Genomic DNA, 19,899 nt, shown 5'->3' on the forward strand with positions numbered 1-19,899 from the left:
CAATGAATACGGCTGCACAGTATTGTTTCCTATCGATGGCCGTTACGATATCGTTTATGACCTTGAGCGTGGCTGAGGTGCACCCATGACCAGCTCTGAAACCAGATTGCATAGCGGAGAAGGTGTGGTGTGATTCGAAATGGTCGGTAATCTGTTTGTTGACTTGGCTTTCGAAGACCTTAGAAAGGCAGGGTAGGATAGATATAGGTCTGTAGCAGTTAGGGTCAAGGGTGTCCCCCCCTTTGAAGAGGGGGATAACCGCAGCTGCTTTCCAATCTTTGGGGATCTCAGACGACACGAAAGAGAGGTTGAAGAGGCTAGTAATAGGGGTGGCAACAATTTCAGCAGATAGTTTTAGAAAGAAAGGGTCCAGATTATCTAGCCCGGCTGATTTGTAAGGGTCCAGATTTTGCAGCTCATTAAGAACATCAGCTGACTGTATTTGGGAGAAAGAGAAATGGGGAAGGCTTGGGCGAGTAGCAGAGGGGAGGGCAGTGCTGTTGTCCGGGGTAGGGGTAGCCAGGTGGAAAGCATGGCCAGCCGTAGAAAAATGCTTATTGAAATTCTCAATTATAGTGGATTTGTCGGTGGTGACAGTGTTTCCTATCTTCAGAGCGGTTGGAAGCTGGGAGGAGGTGTTCTTATTCTCCATGGACTTTACGGTGTCCCAGAACTTTTTTGAATTTGTGTTGCAGGAAGCAAATTTCTGCTTGAAAAAGCTAGCCTTGGCTGTTCTAACTGCCTGTGTATATTGGTTTCTGGCTTCCCTGAAAAGTTGCATATCACGGGGGCTGTTCGATGCTAATGCAGAACGCCATAGGATGTTTTTCTGTTGGTTAAGGGCAGTCAGGTCAGGAGAGAACCAAGGGCTATATCTGTTCCTGGTTCTAAATTTCTTGAATGGGGCATGCTTATTCAAGATGGTGAGGAAGGCATTTTTAAAAAATGACCAGGCATCCTCTACTGACGGGATGAGATCAATATCCTTCCAGGATACCCCGGCCAGGTCGATTAGAAAGGCCTGCTCGCTGAAGTGTTTCAGGGAGCGTTTGACAGTGATGAGTGGAGGTCGTTTGACCGCTGACCCATTACGGATGCAGGCAATGAGGCAGTGATCGCTGAGATCTTGGTTGAAAACAGCAGAGGTGTATTTGGAGGGCAAGTTTGTTAGGATGATATCTATGAGGGTACCCGTGTTTACGGAATTGGGGTGGTACCTGGTAGGTTCATTGATAATTTGTGTGAGATTGAGGGCATCAAGCTTAGATTGTAGGGTGGCTGGGGTGTTGAGCATGTTCAAATTTAGGTCGCCTAGCAGCACGAGCTCTGAAGATAGATGGGGGGCAATCAGTTCACATATAGTGTCCAGAGCACAGCTGGGGGCAGAGGGTGGTCTATAGCAGGCGGCAACGGTGAGAGACTTGTTTTTAGAGAGGTGGATTTTTAAAAGTAGAAGTTCAAATTGTTTGGGAACAGACCTGGATAGTATAACAGAACTCTGCAGGCAGTCTTTGCAGTAGATTGCAACACCGCCCCCTTTGGCCGTTCTATCTTGTCTGAAAATCTTGTAATTGGGGATGAAAATGTCTGAATTTTTGGTGGTCTTTCTAAGCCAGGATTCAGACACGGCTAAGACATCCGGGTTGGCAGAGTGTGCTAAAGCAGTGAACAAAACAAACTTAGGGAGGAGGCTTCTAATGTTAACATGCATGAAGCCAAGGCTATTACGGTTACAGAAGTCATCAAAAGAGAGCGCCTGGGGAATAGGAGTGGAGCCAGGTACTGCAGGGCCTGGATTCACCTCTACATCACCAGAGGAACAGAGGAGGAGTAGGATAAGGGTACGGCTAAAAGCTATGAGAATTGGTCGCCTAGAGCTACTAGAGTAGAGAGTAAAAGGAAGTTTCTGGGGGCGATAAAATAGTTTAAAGGAATAATGTACAGACAAAGGTATGGTAGGATGTGAATACAGTGGAGGTAAACCTAGGTATTGAGTGATGATGAGAGAGATCTTGTCTCTAGAAACATCATTGAAACCAGGTGATGTCATCGCATATGTGGGTGGTGGAACTGAGAGGTTGGATATGGTATAGAGAGCAGGGCTAGAATCTCTACAGTGAAATAAGCCAATAAACACTAACCAGAACAGCAATGGACAAGGCATATTTACATTAAGGAGAGGCATGCTTAATCGAGTGATCAATAAGGGTCCAGTGAGTAGAGGTTGGTTGGGGTCGTGGCGATCCAGACAGCTGGCCAGGTATATGGCTATCGGTAGCAGCATAGGATGGAGGTCTGTTTGTAGATACCTCGTGCGTTTCCGTCGGTAGGTTCCGTGTAGTGGGGTTTTGTTCAGATAGCAGCCGATAAGACAGCTAACGATTAGCGGGCCTCAGATGAGCGTTCAGGTAACGTCGGGACGGAGGTGCCGGTTGAATAAATCCCTCGGGCAGATAACGTCGGCAGTCAGTCGCGGCAGTCAGTCGTGAAGGCCCGGTGGGGTTCCGTATCTGCAGCAGCAACAAAAGAAACGGGTCCGGATGGTGATGGAACTCCTTAGCTGGCTAGCTCCAGCATGATTTGAGTTTGCTCCGGGGTCGACGTAAGCCAATAGTCACACGGTATGCAGCTAGCTAGCTGCGAAATCAAGGTGCAGGTGTCCAGAGCCTGCGGCTGGAATCCGGGGAAACTGAGAGAAAAATAAAAAAAGTCCCGGAATGCTCCGGTCCGAGTCGCGTTGCACAAAAGTGCCGGTAGATTATCGAGCTAAAGGAATAGCTGATGACCACAAAACGTGGGTCAACGATGATCACAAAAGTGACAACCCTGATGTGCAACTTGCTCGTGGTATTGCCTCACCAACAGAGTGGTGACATGGTGGTTCTTGGGCATGATGACAGGGTGTTTCTCTTCCCATGACATATCAGCTGCTGCTGTGCGACCTCTGATTCTTAGCAACCCGTCCGTATCGATGACAGAGTCCAGCTTGTTTAGTGGACTGTGTTTGGTGACCTCTTCTCTTTTGGTGAGGCACTTGATTTCTTCTTTGAAGACTTTTTGCTGTACGCATCTGATGATGGTGGTTTTGGCTTGTTTAAGATGGTAGCCTTTGTCACTGTCTGGAGCCCTGGAGAAGGATTTGGCCATTTGGAGTCGTTTTGTGATTGCTTGGGTGAGCAACTTCCAGCTGGAGAACAGTTCAAACCTGTGTGAGCCAAATAGGACTTCAGTAGCTTCGGTAGTGAAGGTTGTGACTTGCAGTTGGATCTCTGTGTCAGTATCTGATCCCAAAAGTTTGAAAGTTTCTGACTGAGTAGTCTCTTCTCTCTCTATCTTTGTTAGGAAGGGTGGGCCTGAGAACCAGGTGGTGTGTTTGAGGACGGCTGCTGGCACAGGCCTAGTTCCACGATCTGCTGGATTTTTCTCTGTACTGACGTGGTGCCACTGGTCTGGCTGTGTGGACTTCCTTATGCGAATTACTCTGTTTGACACATAGACGTAGAATCTTCTTGAGGTGTTGTGAATATATCCTAGCATAATCTTGCTGCCTGTGTAGAACTTCACTTCATGAATCTCAATGTCCATCTTATCAATGATCAGTTCTGTCATCTCAACTGCTAAGACAATGGCACAAAGCTCTAGGCGTGGAACAGTGTGAGCAGAACGTGGAGCCAGTTTGGAATTTCCCATAATGAACCCAACATGACTTTTTCCTTTGACATCAGCCATTCTTAGGTAGGCTACAGCTGATATGGCCATATCTGAGAAAATGCACAGTTCTCTTTGCTGCGTGGAAGAATCCAATCCGAGATGACGTAGCAGTCAGCCGTTTTTTGTCTTCGTCTTGTCCCGTGTATATATCTTTATATATATCTTTTTATATCATTTTTCTTCGCATATATTTTTTAAATATTTTTCTTAACCCCAACTTCAACATACTCTCCTGCACTCCCGCCTCACCCAATGTGGTATGGATCTGCTATTTTCTTTACCTCAGAACCGGAACCCCCAACAGAAGCTAGCCAGCTAACTAACTACTAGCTAGTAGTCAGCTAGCCACTGCTAGCGGTCATCAGCTAACCTTTAGCCAGGACAACTCCTGCCAGTCTGTACAGCGTGTTTCAACCCAGAGCTTATCGGACTCCTTTTTCTCCATATCACCTGATTCCTACCGCAAGCTCTGAACCTCTTCACCTGGATCGTTGCAGCTAGCTAGCTGCTATCCGTTTGGCTTCTCCTGGCTAACGTCCCTGTCCCGAAGCAAGCACCAATTAGCCTGGAGCTAGCCTATGCTAGGCTTGTCTCCCTGCTAGCTGAAGAGGACCATCAGCCACTCCTTGGGCTACAATACCTATTTTGCCAATTGGCCTGGACCCCTTTTATTGCCGATACGGAGCCCTCCGATCCATCACGACTGGGCTACTGACGTAATCCACCCGAGGGGGTATTCAACTGGTCTTTCGTCGCGATGTACCCTGAAGGCCCATCTGCTAGCCTGCTAGCCGCGGCCCACTAGCTATCCAGAGCATACCGGACTGTTAGCTGTAGTGGTCCATCAGTCAATTTCTTTGGCTACTATTAATATTTTGCCAATTGGCCTGGACCCTTTTACTACACGGACACCTGCTGATCCACCACGACTGGTCTGCCTACGTAACCGCATGAGGGGGCTACAACAACAGACTTCTTCCATCGCGACGTCCCCTGAATGCGCATCTGCTATCCCCGCGTAACGGCTTCCGTCGGTAGAAATAGAGGAGGACCAAAATGCAGCGTGATGATAATCCATATTTTAATTAGGATATTTAAACGACGAACAAAAACAACAAACTGACAGAAGGAACCGAAAACGCTACAGTCCTGAACATAGGAACACAGAACAGATGAACACACGAACAGGAACAATCACCCACAAACAAACAGTGAAAACAGGCTACCTTAATATGGTTCCCAATCAGAGACAATGACAAACACCTGCCTCTGATTGAGAACCATATTAGGCCAAACAACAAACCCAACATAGAAACACAAAACATAGAATGCCCACCCAGCTCTCGTCCTGACCAACTAAACAAAGACTAAACAAAGAAAATAAGGTCAGGAACGTGACACCCCGGCCCACTAGCTGTCTGAAACGCTGTGTCTCCAGCCTGTCCAGATACTCATTGGACCCTATGATCATTCGGCTACGGATTGCCTCTCCCTAATGTCAATATGCCTTGTCCATTGCTGTTTTGGTTAATGATTATTGTCTCACTGTAGAGTCTCCAGCCCTGCTCAATATGCCTCAGCTAACTCTCTTGTCCCACCCCCCACACATGCGGTGATCTCACCTGGTTTATTGATGTCTCTAGAGACAATACCTCTCTCATCGTCACTCAATGCCTAGGGTTACCTCAACTGTATTCACATCCTACCATGCCTTTGTCCGTACATTATGCATTGAATCTATTCTACCGTGCCCAGAAACCTGCTCCTTTTACTCTCTGTACCGAACGTACATGACGACCAGTTCTTATAGCCCTTAGCCATACCCTTATCCTACTCCTCCTCTGGTGATGTAGAGTTTAATCCAGGCCCTGCAGTGCCTAGCTCCACTCCCATTCCCCAGGCCCTCTCATTTGTTGACTTCTGTAATCGTAAAAGCCTTGGTTTCGTGTATGTTAACATTAGAAGCCTCCTCCCTAAGTACGTTTTATTCATTGCTTTAGCACACTCTGCCAACCCTGATGTCCTGGCTGTGTCTGAATCCTGGCTTAGGAAGGCCACCAAAAACCCTGATATTTCCATCCCTAACTATAACATTCTCCGACAAGATAGAACTGCCAAAGGGGGCGGGGTTGCAATCTACTGCAGAGATAGCCTGCAGAGTTGTGTCTTACTATCCAGGTCTGTGCCCAAACAATTTGATCTTCTACTTTTAAAAATCCACCTTTCCAGAAACAAGTCTCTCACCGTTGCACCTGCTATAGACCACCTACTGCCCCCACCTGTGCCCTGGACACCATATGTGAATTGATTGCCCCCCATCTATCTTCAGAGCTCGTGCTGTTAGGTGACCTAAACTGGGACATGCTTAACACCCTACAATCCTACAATCTAAGCTTGATGCCCTCAATCTCACACAAATTATCAATGAATATACCAGGTACAACCCCAAATCCGTAAACACAGGCACCCTCATAGATATCATCCTAAGCAACATGCCCTCCAAATACACCTCTGCTGTCTTCAACCAGGATCTCAGCGATCACTGCCTCATTGCTTGCGTCCGTAATGGGTCTGCGTTCAAACGACCACCCCTCATCACTGTCAAATGCTCCCTAAAACACTTCAGCGAGCAGGCCTTTCTAATTGACCTGGCCCGGGTATCCTGGAAGGATATTGACCTCATTCAGTCAGTAGAAGATGCCTGGTTATTATTTAAAAGTGCTTTCCTCACAATCTTAAATAAGCAAAAGATTTAGAACCAGGAACAGATATAGTCTGGAGTGAACCCGTGGTTCACTCCACACCTGACTGCCCTTGACCAGCACAAAAACATCCTGTGGCATACGGCATTAGCATCAAATAGCCCCCGCGATATGCAACTTTTCAGGGAAGTTAGGAACCAATATACACAGGCAGTTAGGAAAGCAAAGGCTAGCTTTTTCAAACAGAAATTAATTTGCATCCCGCAGCACAAACTCAAAAAAGTTCTGGGACACAGTAAAGTCCATGGAGAATAAGAGCACCTCCTCCCAGCTGCCCACTGCACTGAGGCTAGGAAACACTGTCACCACCGATAAATCCACAATAATTGGATATTTCAATAAGCATTTTTCTACGGCTGGCCATGCTTTCCACCTGGCCACCCCTTCCCTGGTCAACACCCCTGTACCCCCACAGCAACTTGCCCAAGCCTCCCCCATTTCTCCTTCACCCAAATCCAGACATCTCTTTCTCTTCTGGTAGAGGGGTGTCCCATTCACATTGTTCGTGTTCTTCTTGTGAACGGCTTCTCTTCTCGGGATACACGAAAGGTGAAGCTGTCTGTTTCCAGATTCCAACTGATGCCTAAGCTTCGCTGAAGAGGTAGTGGATCTACCCCTACTTTTGTGCAATCCTCTGGAAGAAATGCTTCCATGACTTTACTGCTGTAGGAGGCTATCTCGTGCAGCCCCCCAGTTTCACCTTATACCGGAGCCTGTGAATGTATATTTTTATCCTACAAATGGATGAAACTGAGCCCCTTCTGTTTCAATGGGAAGGACACCTCTGAGTTTAGTTTCTTGTGCTCTATCACCAGATCATCAAACAGTCATTGCATCTGTATGTGAATATTAGCGTATCTCTTTGAGGAGTTAAAATTACCGGTGCTGCTCTAAAGCTCACTTCATAAATTATGGTCAAATACAATTATTTACTCAAGGTGCTTTTTAATCAATCATGCCAGCGCACATGTAATGCATATTTCATCAAGCTTTTCTCTGTGATTCTAAGGATTACAAGAGTGGATGATCTAAAAATAAAGTGGTATGCAATACCATATTTTTATTCTGTAGTCTTCTTTCACTCAATGTTATTGATCCATCCTCAGTTTTCTCCCATCACAGCCATTGAACTCTGGTCTTTGTAGTTTAATCTGTGCTTGATATTCAATACTTGACTGAGGGGCTTTACAGATGTTGTATGTATTGGGGACAGAGGAAAGATTAGTCATACATGTTTTTTTTAAATACAACATTCATTGAACTAGGCAAGTCAGTTAAGAACAAATTCTTATTTACAATGACGGACTACCCCAGACGACACTGGGCTAATTGTGCGCCGCCCGATGGGACTCCCAATCACGTCCGGATGTGATGCAGCCTGGATTCAAACCAGGGACTGCAGTGACGCCTCTTGCACTGAGATACAGTGCATTAGACCGCTGCACCACTCTTCCACTTTGACATTGCAGAGGATTCTTTGCATATTGTTGACAAAAAAAAAGTACAATTAAATCCCCTTTAATCCCACTTTGTAACACAATAAAATGTGAAGAAATCCAAGGGGTCTGAATAGTTTTGCAAGGCACTGTATATGCTGGCATCATTTAAAAAATATTTCAAAATTCTTGACGTACCTTACCAAAATCATGTCAACTCCTATTATGTCATTCGGCCAAATTTTACTCCTGAACTAATTTTTGGCTTTCCAAAACAAAGGGGCTGAATACTTAAGCAATGACTATACTTTTGATTTGCATTTTTCTTCCACTTTGACATTGCAGAGCATGTTTTGTATATTGTTGACAAAAAAAGTACAATTAAATCCCTTTTAATCCCACTTTATAACACAATAAAATGTGAAGAAATCCAAGGGGTCTGAATAGTTTTGCAAGGCACTGTATATGCTGGCATCATTTAAAAAATGCTTGACGTACCTTACCATCCTTACTTACCAATGATTTGTGTATTAAAATGTTGACAACAGTGCATTGGTTTTTTACTTGGAGATTATAGCATCCTCAATACAATATGAATGACCTCAGAAACAGGTTTGGATGTCAATTGGTTGTATGGTTTAGGTTTTCTAAAGTCCAGGCCCTTTGTTCAGTTGCAAAACTGATCAGTACTCCTACTCTGAGACGTTTTATGAATACAGGCCCTGCTCAGGCTATCCAGTAACTACTTTGGTGTCAGACCATGTTGCTTGCTTGGGGTAGACAAACAGCACAGATCTTCAAATGGACAAGTTTGGTAATGTTTTTTTTTACAAATAAACACTGGGCTTTAGAAAACTAATTTTTGGGAGCAAACATCAAGTTTTTGCTGACACAAAAGGCAATCATTACATAGCAGTTTTGCTAATTGTACCCTGCAGCTACTAAGCCATACTTTGTAAGTGTCACTTTGGCTGTGGTTACAGATCTGTGCTTCGGGTGTAGGAACGGATTTGGTACTGACTGATCATGTAATGTGTCTGAAAACCTCTCTAGGTTGGAGTGTAGACCAGACTGGGAAGTGGGGTTCTCTGTATAACACACCAGACACCTGCAATTGCCTCAGGGCTTTTCCCCTGTCTACTTTGTGTGCACTCAAGCGTTTTGGCATGTTTCAGGGCTCCCCTTGTGTGCCTGTTGCCACTTCTCTCTCAGCTCTCTTGCCTCCAGGTCCTCCTCAGCACTCTTGCCTCCAGGTCCTCCTCAGCACTCTTGCCTCCAGGTCCTCCTCCCTACAAGTTGAGGCCCCTCTGCTCCCTAGAAAAACACTTCTCTAGCCAAACCTCCAGCCAGAATATTACAAGACTGATGATATTTCAAATCAAATATCAAATCAAATCAAATCGGTCACATACACATGGTTAGCAGATGTTAATGGGAGTGTAGCGAAATGCTTGTGCTTCTAATTCCGACAGGGCAGTAATATCTAACAAGTAATCTAACCATTCCCCAACAACTACCTAATACAAACAAATCTTAAGCGGTGAATGAGAATATGTACATATAAGTATATGGATGAGCGATGGCCGAGCAGCATAGGCATGGTGCAATAGATGGTATAGAGTACAGTATATACATGTGATATGAGTAACGTAAGATATGGAAACATTATTAAAGTGGCATTATTTATAGAGGTGTTGTTTAAAGTGACTAGTGATCCATTTATTAAAGTGGCCAGTGATTGGGTCTCAATGTAGGCAGCAGAGTTAGTGATGGCTGTTTAGCAGTCTGATGGCCTTGAGATTGAAAAACAGCTTCTGTCTCGGTCCCAGCTTTGATGCACCTGTACTGACCTCGCCTTCTGGATGGTCGCGGTGTGAATAGGCAGTGGCTCGGGTGGTTGTGGCCCTTGATGATCTTTTTGGCTTTCCTGTAACATCGGGTGCTGTAAGTGTCATGGAGAGCAGGTAGTTTGACCCCGGTGATGCATTGTGCAGACCGCACCACCCTCTGGAGAGCCTTGCGGTTGAGAGCGATGCAGTTGCCGTACCAGGCTGTGATACAGCCCGACAGGATTCTCTCGATTGTGCATCTGTAGAAGCTTGTCAGGGTTTTGGGTGACAAGCCAAATTTCTTGCGCCTTCTTTACCACACTGTCTGTGTGGGTGGACCATTTTAGTTTGTCTGTGATGTGTACGCCGAGGAACTTAAAACTTTCCACCTTCTCCACTGTTGTCCCTTTGATGTGGATAGAGGGTTGCTCCCTCTGCTGTTTCCTGAAGTCCACGATCATCTCCTTTGTTTTGTTGATGTTGAGTGAGAGGTTGTTTTCCTGACACCATACTCCGAGTGCCCTCACCTCCTCCCTCTCGTCGTTGGTGGTAATCAAGCCCACTACTGTTGTATCGACTGCAAACTTGATGATTGAGTTGGAGGTGTGCATGGTCATGCAGTCATAGGTGAACAGGGAGTACATGAGGGGGCTCAGCACGCACCCTTTTGGGACCCCAGTTGACCCCACAGTTGAGGGTTAGCGAAGTGGAGAAGTTGTTTCCTACCTTCACCACCTGGGGGCGGCCCGTCAGAAAGTCCAGGACCCAATTGCACAGGGCGGGGTTGAGACCCAGGGCCTCCAGCTTGATGATGAACTTGGAGGGTGCTATGGTGTTGAATGTTGAGCTGTAGTCAATGAACAACATTCTTACATAGGTATTCCTTTTGTCCAGATGGGATAGGGCAGTGTGCAGTGTGATGGCGATTGCGTCGTCTGTGGACCTGTTGGGGCGGTATGCAAACTGAAGTGGGTCTAGGGTGGCCGGTAAGGTGGAGGTAATATGATCCTTGTCTAGTATCTCAAAGCACTTCATGATGACGGAAGTGAGTGCAAGTGGCGGTAGTCATTTAGTTCAGTTATCTTTGCCTTCTTGGGTACAGGAACAATGGTAGCCATCTTGAAGCATGTGGGGACAACAGACTGGGATAGGAAGCGATTTAATATGTCTGTAAACACACCAGCCAGCTGGTCTGCGCATGCTCTGAGGACGCGGCTAGGGATGCCTGGGCCAGCAGCCTTGCGAGGGTTAACACGTTTAAATGTTTTACTCACGTCGGCCACGGAGAAGGAGGGGGGTCAGTCCTTGTTAGCGGGCTACGATGGTGGCACTGTATTATCCTCAAAGCGGGCGAAGAAGGTGTTTGTTTAGTTTGTCTGGAAGTATGACATCGGTGTCCGTGACGTGGCTGGTTTTCTTTTTGTAGTCCGTAACAGATTTCTGCAGTATGTACTGTAAATCCTGACACATAAAATGTTTACCAGGTTTCCTCAATGTCATCAGAGATACAGTATATGTTTACCACTTACACTATTGGGTGGTACCATAACCATTAACACACAATGTTGACAACACATTTCCTGATAGTGTTTTCTTACCTAACATTGATTGAAATAACTTCAGCCTGTTTTTAATTGTTGATATCTCTTTAAAGAGACGGCAGCTGAGCTCATCACATCTGATAAATAAAACTCCAATGCCGCAGATATTTTTTTCCATGAAAGAATATCATGCAATGCCACAAAATAATGTCTTTATACAAGATTATCATATTCTCATATAATTCAATGGGCTTGTAACCAACATTGTTCCTCAAGCTTTGCTACCAACCAACCAGGGGCTAATCACATGATGAAAATCTGTCAATTTGCTCTGGGGGCACCATACTACCATGGCTGACCCTTTGAAACAACACACTTCACTGCACCTATCCGGTGTGTGTAACAATAAAAACATTAATTTAGTTTTTTGGTTAGCACACATGACCTTTACTGCTGTATTTCTAATAGAGCTTCAAAGAATACATTCACTAATGGGTGGTAAACCTGCATCTTAAATTGTATCAATATAAATAATTGTAAATTTAAAAAACACTAGCCTACATTAGCTTTGTTCCCACTAGAGAAATAAGCAAATCAACTGTAAACCTGGTGGATGACTGCAGATAAATAACATTGCTTTAACAGGCCAGAGAAAGAAATGACAGATGTATTATTTCATATTTTGGGGGGTAAGTTCTGCAAATACTACAGTTTGTGAACACAATGCTCCTGTGGTAAATCCCTTGATTCAGCAGCAAATTGTCTGTCAGTCTCTGAACCTGCATTCGATTTCTAGGGTCCCTGGCTTTGTGATTATAATACTGTCCTATAAATTCCAAGGTGTGAAATCATATCCTTAATCTACACACCAATGACCGACGAACGTAAGCCAAACTACAACCCCCACATCCCACCGAGTTACCGCAATTAATGTGTTATGTTGCTCTGTTGGTTAAAGCCTAATCAGATGGGGGGGGGGTATCCAGGGAGACATATTGGAGACCACCGACTGATGTCATTAATTGTCATTTGGCTGCAGTACAAATGCTAATACACTTGATCAGAATAGGATTTAAAAACAGGATGTTTGAGTTTCACTTCCACCATCCAGTCTGCATGAAAACCAATGATGACACAATATATGCTTTTCAGCACCAGAGAAAGAGACACGGAGCCCACTTTGCCTTAACTCTCTGCAATGAACAACTTTGTGGTGTCTGAACTTTCCAGCCACTCAGAGGTAAGTATACAGAGAAAAGCACTACAGTATGTGGACACCCCTTCAAATTAGTGGATTTGGCTATTTCAGCTGTATAAAATCGAGCACACAGCCATGCAATCTCTATAGACATTGGCAGTAGAATGACCTCACTGAAGAGCTCAGTGACATTCAACGTGGCATCATCATAGAATGCCACCTTTCCAACAAGTCAGTTCGTCAAATTTCTACCCTGCTAATGCTGCCCTGGTCCTGTAAGTGCTGTTATTGTGAAGTGGAAACGTCTAGTAGCAACAACGGCTAAGCTACGAAGTTATAGGCCACACAAACTCACTGAGCGGGACCGCCGAGTGCTGAAGCACGTAGCAACACTCCCCACGAGTTCCAAACTGCCTCTGTAAGCAACGTCAGCACAATAATCGTTAGTCGGGAGCTTCATGAAATGGGTTTCCATGACCGAGCAGCAGGACACAAGCCTAAGATCAACATGCGTAATGCCAAGCGCCGGCTGGAGTGGCGTAAAGCTTGCCGCCATTGGACTCTGGAGCAGTGGAAAAGCGTTCTCTGGAGTGATGAATCACGCTTCACCATCTGGCAGTCTGACAGACGAATCTGGGTTTGGCGGATGCCAGAAGAAAACTACCTGCCTGAATGAATAGTGCCAAATGTAAAGTTTGGTAGAGGAGGAATAATGGTCTGGGGCTGTTATTCATGGGAGATCTTAACGCTACAGCATACAATAACATTCTCGACGATTCTGTGCTTCCAACGTTGTGGCAACAGTTTGGAGAAGGCCCTTTCCTGTTTCAGCATGACAATGACCCCGTGCACAAAGCAAGATCCATACAGAAATGGTTTGCTGCGATCGGTGTGGAAGAACTTGACTGGCCTGCACAGAGCCCTGACCTCAACCCCATCAAACACCTTTTGGATGAATTGGAACACCGACTGCGAGCCAGGCATAATAGCCCAACAACAGTGCCCAACCTCACTAATGCTCTTGTGGCTGGATGGAAGCAAGTCCCCGCAGCAATTTTCCAACATCTAGTGGAAAGCCTTCCCAGAAGAGTGGAAGCTGTTATAGCTGCAAAGGGGGGGAAATCTACATTGTAATCCCCATGATTTTAGAATGAGCTGTTTGACGACCAAGTGTCCACATACTTTTGGTCATGTAGTGTACAGTATAGGGGTAAGGGGACAAGGCAACAGAATATAAGATAAACAGAGCAGCAGCAGCTTGTACAGTCCATTCGGGAAGTATTCAGACCCCTTTACCTTTTTCCACATTTTGTTATGTTACAGCCTTATTCTAAAATGGATCAAATAAAACATTTTCCTCATCAATCTACACACAATACCCCATAATGACAAAGTGGAAACAGGTTAATCGAAATGTTTGCTAATTTATAAAAAAAATACAAAAACAGAAATACATCATTTAAATAAGTATTCAGCCCCTATGAGTAAGGCTGTGGTAAATTAAATTGATTGGGCATGATTTGGAAAGGCACACACCTGTGTATATAAGGTCCCACAGTTGACAGTGCATGTCAGAGCAAAAACCAAGCCATGAGATCGAAGGAATTGTCCATAGAGCTCCGAGACAGGATTGTGTCGAGGCACAGATCTAGGGAAGGGTACCAACACATTTCTGCAGCATTGAAGGTCCCCAAGAACACAGTGGCCTCCATCATTCTTAAATGGAAGAAGTTTGGAATCGCCAAGACTCTTCCTAGAGCAGGCTGCCAGGCCAAACTGAGCAATCGAGGGAAGGGCCTTGGTCAGGGAGGTGACGAGACCTCAATGGTCACTCTAACAGAGCTCTAGAGTTCTTCTGTTGAGATGGGAGAACCTTCTGACAACCATCTCTGCAGCACTACACCAATCAGGCCTTCATTGTAGTGGCCAGACGGAAGTCACTCCTCAGTAAAAGACACATGACAGCCCACTTGGAGTTTGCCAAAAGGCACCTAAAGGACTCTCAGACCATGAGAAATAAGCTTCTCTGGTCTGATGAAACCAAGATTGAACTCTTTGCCTGAATACCATGCGTCACGTCTGGAGGCAGGGGCGCCGTATGGGGGGTGGTGGGGGGGGGGGGGGGGGTTAGGACGATTCTAAGGGCCTGTGACTGACAGGGGCCCTAAAGAAATATGATATTTACAAAGTACTAATAAAACGAACGGTTTCTTTGAATTTTCTTGTTTTTGGCAAGAAGTTAACATCCAGAGAGCCTCTGTACTGCCCCTGCCTGGGGCCAGGCCCAACAGATGTGGCTTCAGGCTCAGCAGCCCTGTCTCCCCATACCCCTGAACCAGCCCTACTCCCAACTGAAGAAGAAGGTGAGCAGCATTGTGTTGAATGACATATCAGTTGGCATAATTGCAGGTACTGCAATGCATTGAGGACAGGAATGTGATTCTCCAGTCAGGAAAAATCTCACTTGACACAGAGACAGCTAATATCAAGGCCTTAAAACTTCTTATGGATCAAATCCAGATCGATTTGACAACATCCGGTGAAATGGCAGAGCGCCAAATTCAAATTAAATTACTATAAAAATCTAACTTTCATGAAATCACACATGCAATACACCAAATTAAAGCTACACTTGTTGTGAATCCAGCCGCAGTGTCATATTTCAAAAATGCTTTACGGCGAAAGCAAACCGTGCTATTATCTGAGGGCAGCACCCCATCAAACAAAGACAGACAATCATAATTCAACCCGCCAGCCGCGACACAAAACTCAGAAATAAAGATATAATTCATGCCTTACCTTTGACGAGCTTCTTCTGTTGGCACTCCAATATGTCCCATAAACATTACAAATGGTCCTTTTGTTCGATTAATTCCGTCGTTATATATCCAAAATGTTGATTTATTTGGCGCGTTTGATCCAGAAAAACACCGGTTCCAACTCACGCTACATGACTACAAAATCTCTCATAAGTTACCTGTAATCTTTGTCCAAACAACTTTTGTAATACAACTTTAGGTATTTTTTACGTAAATAATCGATAATATTTGAGATGGGATAAACAGCGTTCGATACAGGACGAAAACAAAGAAAGCATGTTCTAGGTCGCGCGCACCAAATCATTAGAGTGCACCTGGAGTGACACAGGAAAATAACAGGGCTACTTCTTAATTTCTCTAAAGAAAAACATCAACCAATTTCTAAAGACTGACATCTAGTGGAAGCTATAGGAACTGCAAGGATATTTCAATTAAAACGGCCTTGCCATAGAAAACCAATGGAAAACAGATTGACCTCAAAAACAAACTTCGCTGGATGGATTGTGCTCGGGGTTTCGCCAAATCAGTTCTGTTATACTCACAGACTTTATTCAAACAGTTTTAGAAACTTTAGAGTGTTTTCTATCCAAATCCACCAATTATATGCATATCCAAGCTTCTGGGCCTGAGTAGCAGGCAGTTTACTTTGGGCACACTTTTCTTCCGGACGTGAAAATAGCACCCCCAAGCCATAAGAAGGAAGAGATGCAGGCTTTTAGTTATGGATGGGAGTCTCTTCTGTCAGAGGCAACACTGATTGCTATGCAAATGGATGTTGCACCTCAATTTAGCAAGGAACACAGCCACCAGAGGAAAAGGAAGAGATTCCATGAAGAGACCTCTCAAGAGGAGACAGCTCAGGACAGTGCAGCAACCGTGTTTCAGAACATAGTGTTTTTTACTGCCATGGACAACATCTTAAAGTGACTTGGACACTAGGTTCCACACCACTGCAAAAATTGTAGAAGAATTGTCTACTGTTCCTAAAGTTGCTCCGTTCACCTTTCCCTCAATCCTGACTAGTCTCCCAGTCCTTGTCGCTGAAAAACATCCCCACAGTATGATGCTGCCACCACCATCCTAGGAACAGTCTTGGTGCTTCCAATCTTCTTCCATTTAAGAATGATGGAGGCCACTGTTTTCTTAGGGACCTTCAATGCTGCAGAAATGTGTTGGTACCCAGATCTCTGCCTCGACACAATCCTGTCTCGGAGCTGTACAGACAATTTATTCTACATCATGGCTTGGTTTTTGCTCTGACATGCACTTCCAACTGTGGGACCTTATATAGACAGGTGTGTGCCTTTCCAAATCATGTCCAATCAATTGAATTTACCACAGGCGGACACCAATCAAGTTGTAGAAACATCTTAAGGATGATCATTGGAAACAGGATGCACCTGAGCTCAATTTCGAGTCTCAGGGTCTAAATACTTATTTAAATAAGGTATTTCTAAAAACCTGTTTTTCCTTTGTCATTATGGGGTATTGTGTGTAGATCAGTGGCGGTCAGTGCCGTTTCAGATGAAGGAGGATGATTTTATTTTTCATGAACATGGCCTTATCTCTATTACAGCATGTTGGATGACTGACATTCATGTTCCATTCACCCAGTTAAATGTAACAGCGGTAGGTTTAGACTACTACATGGTACTTGAATTTTCCCTATACCAATCATGAGGTTGCTACAACCTAGCCTATGAATGAAAGTTTACAACTTAGTTGTACACAGGTCGATTGATAAAGTTGATGTGACAGACAGTGACACATGGACAGACAGTGACATTCAATACTGCCTGCATCTTGCTGATAGTGGGTGTAATCATTAGTCCAACAGTTGTAAATGAGAGTTTCTATTGGACAAATTCAGGTATGTTTAGCCCCGTTTTGTTCCGTTTGCTTCTGTTTAAGAAACGTCTTTCAATAGAATCGGCGGAATGAATACACCCCTGAACACACGTAAACACATTTCACAGTTTCATAGCAGCCACTTTGTATTCCTTCTCACATCTACATTATGCGCTCTCCTTGTTTCACCTCTTCACTTCAATGCACAACACATCAGCTGTATGTGACCAGGCGAACAAACCTTTCCAAGCCAAACTGCTATACATCGTTGTCACCATATTAGCTAAAGTAACGTCATAGTCAGTATAGCTAATAGAACTAACGCGTTAGTAAACCTGCTACAATCCTGCAGTAACGTTACAGTAAGCAGTTACACTGGCTGGTCCCGGTGGCAATAAATTAGTAAAAGCTTAAAAGCTTAACTTGACTTGGAAGAGTGTTGTGTTGGATAGTCATAGCCAGCTATCTAACATAGCATCCCTGTGTTGAGCAGGGTGTTTCAGTGGGCCAAATTAGCTAGCTGCATTTGCTAGCTAAGTAAGTGAAACTGAAACTGAAAATAAATGATGAAATCTCTCTCTCTATTTCTCTCTTGCTTCTCTTTCATTTAGGAAGAAATTAATTTGTTCAAAACTGATTTACTATTTTCTTTCTCTCTCTTTGAGTCAACTACTCACATTTTGGCAATACACCAAACTGGAAATCTTCTAATTAGCTTGGAAAGACAGTACTGTGCAGTATCGAAGAGCCCTCACTGCTGCTCGATCATCCTATTTTTCCAACTTAATTGAGGAGAATAAGAACAATCCAACATGTATTTTTGATACTGTCGCAAAGCTAACTAAAAAGCAGCATTCCCCAAGAGAGGATGGCTTTCACTTCAGCAGTGATAAATTCATGAACTTCTTTGACGAAAAGATCATGATCATTAGAAAGCAAATAAGCAAATTACAGACTCCATCACAGCACTGAGACGGCACTAGTGAAGGTGGTAAATTACCTTTTAATGGCGTCAGACCAAGACTCTGCATCTGTCCTCGTGCTCCTACACCTTAGTGCTGCTTTTGATATTATCAATCACTACATTCTTTTGGAAAGATTGGAAACCCAAATTGGTCTACATTGACAAGTTCTGGCCTGATTTAGATCTTATCTGTCAGAAAGAGATCAGTTTATCTCTGTGGATGGTTTGTCCTCTGAAAAATAAACTGTAGAATTTGGCGCTCCTCAAGGTTCTGTTTTAGGACCACTACTGTTTTCACTATATATTTTACCTCTTACCGCTTGGTGATGTCATTCGGAAACATAATGTTAACTTTCACTGCTATGCGGACAATACACAGCTGTACATTGTGATGAAACATGGTGAAGCCCCAAAATTGCCCTCCCTGGAAGCCTGTGTTTCAGACATAAGGAAGTGGATGGCTGCAATTTCTTTTACTTTTAAACTCGGAAAAAACAGAGATGCTAATTCTAGGTCCCAAGAAACAAAGAGATCTTCTGTTGGATCTGCCAATTAATCTTGATGGTTGTACAGTTGTCTCAAATAAAACTGTAAAGGACCTTGGCATTACTCTGGACCCTGATCTCTCTTTTGACGAACATATCAAGACTGTTTCAAGGACAGCTTTTTTACATCTACGTAACATTGCGAAAATCAGAAACGTTCTGTCCAAAAATGTGGCAGAATAATTAATCCATGCTTTTTTCACGTCTAGATTAGACTACTGCAATGCTCTACTTTCCGGCTACCCGGATAAAGCACTAAATAAACTTCAGTTAGTGCTAAACACAGCTGCTAGAATCTTGACTTGAACCCCAAAAAATTATTATATTACTCCAGTGCTAGCCTCTCTACACTGGCTTCTTAAGGCTAGGGCTGATTTCAACGTTTTACTGCTAACTTACAAAGCATTACATTGGCTTGATCCTACAGTGAGGGAAAAAAGTATTTGATCCCCTGCTGATTTTGTATGTTTGCCCACTGACAAAGAAATTATCAGTCTATAATTTTAATGGTAGGTTTATTTGAACAGTGAGAGACAGAATAACAAAAAAAAAAAAAAAAAAACGCATGTCAAAAATGTTATAAATTGATTTGCATTTTAATGAGGGAAATAAGTATTTGACCCCCTCTCAATTAGAAAGATTTCTGGTAGTTTGTGCCAACAAAACAAGTATCCAAAAATTGCAATAAAGCAACAATTCTAAATGTGATATCTAGAGGGGTCCTAAAATTCAAAATCAAATAGCTAGATGATCCATCTTAAAACAATTCCATATGTTAGCTTAGTTGAACAGAAATGCAATGGTTCATTGGATCAGACTAAAACTTTGCACATACACTGCTGCCATCTAGTGGCTAGTATCTAAATTGCATCTGGCTGGAATAATACATTATGGCTTTTCTCTTGCATTTCAGAGATGATGGTACAAAAAAAATACCAAAAAACTGTTTTTTTTTTTCTTTGTATTATCTTTTACCAGCTCTAATGCAGGTAGCCTAGTGGCAGGTGGCCTAGTGGGTAAAGCGTTGGGCTAGTAGCCGAAAGGTTCCGAGATCGAATGCCCGAGCTGACAAGGTAAAAAACTGTTGTTCTACCCCTGAACAAGGCAGTTAACCCACTGTTCCTATGCCATCACTGAAAATAAGAATTTGGTCTTAACTGACTTGCCTAGTTAAATACATTCCTTCACATTTCCACAAACTTCAAAGTGTTTCCTTTCAAATGGTACCAAGAAAATGCATACCCTT

This window comes from Salvelinus alpinus, chromosome 3 (genome assembly GCF_045679555.1).
Source record: "Salvelinus alpinus chromosome 3, SLU_Salpinus.1, whole genome shotgun sequence".
Classification (NCBI taxonomy): domain Eukaryota; kingdom Metazoa; phylum Chordata; class Actinopteri; order Salmoniformes; family Salmonidae; genus Salvelinus; species Salvelinus alpinus.